The following is a 3,421-nucleotide window of genomic DNA, read 5'->3' as shown; positions in this document are numbered from 1 at the left end:
ATATCTCATTTGCTTGAATACCAGAGAAGCCGGAACGACCACCCGACAAACCAGGCGTGCATGGGAACATGGAACAACTTTCAATGAGTTGCATGCACACCACGTGTCCATCAGATGTGAACCGCTAGGGGCACCTACGTAATTGTGCTGTGCAACCCTTTACCATATAAATACTCACCCCACGCGGTCATTATCTCCCCTTCCACCTCGCTCAAACCCTAGCGCCACCGCTAGCTCACGTTGATGTCGAAGACGAAGCGCTTAGCCGCCGCGACTTCTTTGATGTCGTCCTCACGCCTGCCGGGGACCTCGTTCTCTCCACCGCCACTGTATGTGTCTTCCGCCACAAAGTTAGGGGGCGGGAGATTGGACTGCTCGGCTTCCTTCTCTACCTCGTCTAGCAGTTCGTCAGTGGTAATTAAATCTCACCTTTTACTGTCTTTTTGATCCGTCAAATCCATCCACTTCAACCAAAAGTGGTTTCTATACTTCCAACTCTGGATCTGTCCCTTTCTGCATCTCATATCATGCAAAGGTATTCACTTATGCTTCATAACTAGTTAGATACCTCACTTGTACCTATTCATGGATTCCTACAAATCTGGAACCAACTCTCTTCAAATAAGTGAATGTCTTCGCACTATGAGGTCAATGTCTTCAAACTGATTTATCTTCAAAATCTTCTGAGGATGCATATGACCTCTTCCCTTCCCTCGCATCTCTAATGCTCTCACAGTTACTTGTCTGTGGGAGAATCCCTAGGTTCTCTTAGTCTGCATTCATTCGCAGAGTTCTTGCAGCATCATATTCACTCTCCCGGAGCCAGTTCTTGCCTAACCAGTAGACAAAAGCCTTTCACCGTTCTGAAGCCAATCTGTTTGAATATCATGTCCACTGAGAAGTTGGCTAGGAAAGGTGGAAGGCGGCACCGTGGCAATACAGCTCTAGACCTGACTCTAGATGTATGAACTATACAAGACAAATCCTGAGGAGAACTACAACCAGCGCAAGACCTGGATCCAATGGATATCAAGATATTGGGTAGAACAGTGGTTCAAGTACAACTTTGTCACTGCCGAATACGCTGAGAAGAATGCCATAAAGCACCTGTGGGGCGATATTCTCTATAGGAATCGGCAACCAAAGTCGAAGCCTGAAGCTATTGCTCAAGGTTTCTATCCTTGCATGGTCAGAGGACCGCAACCTGAAGATGTTGCATGATCTTAAGGAAGACTTCCACAAGAAGCGTGAAGAAGCCAAAGGTTCTCAAGAGTGCATGAATTATTATGCATAGAAATGTGTCCAAGCACACAATGAAGCTGAAAATAGAAAGGCTCTTGGGCGTCCTGGCATCGACCCCAGGATGGCTGCCAAGCAAAAGAAGTAGTCTGCTACGGCCCAATCTGAAGCTCAAAGGAAGGAAGAACCTCACATTGTCTTCCCTGCCAGTATGACTGGCTCGAAGCCAAAGGTCCCGTCAGCAGCCTCGGAAATAAATAAGACACGACAGGCTGAAGCTGAAGCCAGGAAGAGGAAGCACAAGGATACATCTGATGATGCTCCCTCCAAGAAGAAATTGAAGACAAAGGCTTCAAAGTATTAAAAGAAAGAGTGTGTTGCTGCTAGAGCCCCTCATCGTTGAACCTATCTCCGTCACTCTTCCTGCTTCAACCAACCAAGAGTGTCGACTTGTGATCCATGAGCCTACTTCCACAGAGGCTCATGCAAGTGAAGAAGTTCCAGCTATTGACCCCAAGACAGCTGAAGACATTGGTCATGAAGACAAGGTGCATGATGATGTAGTCCTTCCTTAGTTCCAGCCCTAGCCGGTATCATCGCCTTCTCTCATGAGTAGTGAACTCATTAGCATTGGTCGTCCACTGACGCCAATTTCTCAAGATGACTCATGGGCGGAGCGACAACAACAAGAAATCCCTCTACAAGATGAGGCACCAAGAACACCACCACCTCAAGTCACCACTCTGGTGCTTGATGACGACAATTACATGGAACAGACCACTCCATCTGCAAAGGCGTCGCCAACGTTTCGCAGGCTTCGCAAGGGCCTCCAGCCACAGGTCTCCACGTCCACCATTCCAGAAGGAGAAGCGCAACACACTAGCTCAGTAGCACATCAAGTGTTTCTTGAAGCCACTCCTTCTACGACCACCTGAGAGTCTGAAGCCAAGACTACTGAAGACATTCCAGCTGCATCAGCCGAAGAAGAAAGAGAAGAATGTGATCAAGTCATTCTCGAGGAGAATGTGATTGTGCCCAACCCTCCAGTCCTTGAACAGATAGAGGTTGAAAACCCTGAGGCTGCCACCAACAACGCCACTGAAGCCAATGACTCTATCATGGCTGAGAGAGTCCTGGACTAGGGGGTCCTCGGGCGTCCGGGCTAAGTAATGTGGGCCGAACTGATGAGACACTTGCAGATCGAGGGCCTCCCCCTTGTCTAGATGGGACACTCCTTTGCGTGGAAGGCAAGCTTGGCACTCGGATATGAAGATTCCTTTCTCTGTAAACCGACTCTGTACAACCCTAGGCCCCTCCGATGTCTATATAAACTGGAGGGTTTAGTCCGTGGAGGTAACCATAATCATACAAGCTAGACATATAGGGTTTAGTCATTATGACCTCGAGGTAGATCAACTCTTTTAATCCCTGTACACATCAAAGTCAATCAAGCAAGACGTAGGGTTTCACCTCCATCAAGAGGGCCCGAACCTAGGTAAACATCATGTCCACTGCCTCCTATTACCTTCGATCGTCAGGCGCATAGTTCGGGACCCCCTACCCGAGATCTGCCGGTTTTGACACCGACATTGGTGCTTTCATTAAGAGTTCATCCGTGTTGTCGATAGAAGGATTGATGGCTCGCCTCATCGTCAACGATAAAATCACCTCTAGAAGAGCCCTACTTCCTGGGCAGATCCTCCAGATCGGTAATTTCACCATAGGCGCCTGCCCGGCCATTAAGCCCAAGACGATCCCCTGGATTGCCAAAAATCATCTCCGCGTCAACCCCGAAAGCGTCGATAAGATGGATCCAGCAGATGTCTTATCTTTAAACGAACTGCTAGATCGCATCGTCGCCCTGGGGGTTGCAACAGATCACGATCTGATTGGGCTTAAACCCAATCAGAGGGAAATCTGGTGTCCACCTGTCAACCACCTGGTGACTGTTGTGGAAGAACAAGTTGAGGATACCGCTCCTCCTATGCTAAAAAGAAACTACGTTCAGATCTCTGAGCCCTACTAGCCGGACACTCATTTTCGGGAAGAGATCATTTGTTCTATGAACATAGAATTAGGTGTTGAGTCTAAAAACCACCAGGACACTCCGGATCCTGGGTCAATAACCTCAGAAAATTTTGAAAATCCGGATGCCACAATGAGTCAGGGGTGCAGATTTAAG

Source organism: Triticum dicoccoides, chromosome 1A (assembly GCF_002162155.2).
Source record: "Triticum dicoccoides isolate Atlit2015 ecotype Zavitan chromosome 1A, WEW_v2.0, whole genome shotgun sequence".
Taxonomy (NCBI): Eukaryota; Viridiplantae; Streptophyta; class Magnoliopsida; order Poales; family Poaceae; genus Triticum; species Triticum dicoccoides.
Note: the sequence above shows the minus strand (reverse complement) of the source record.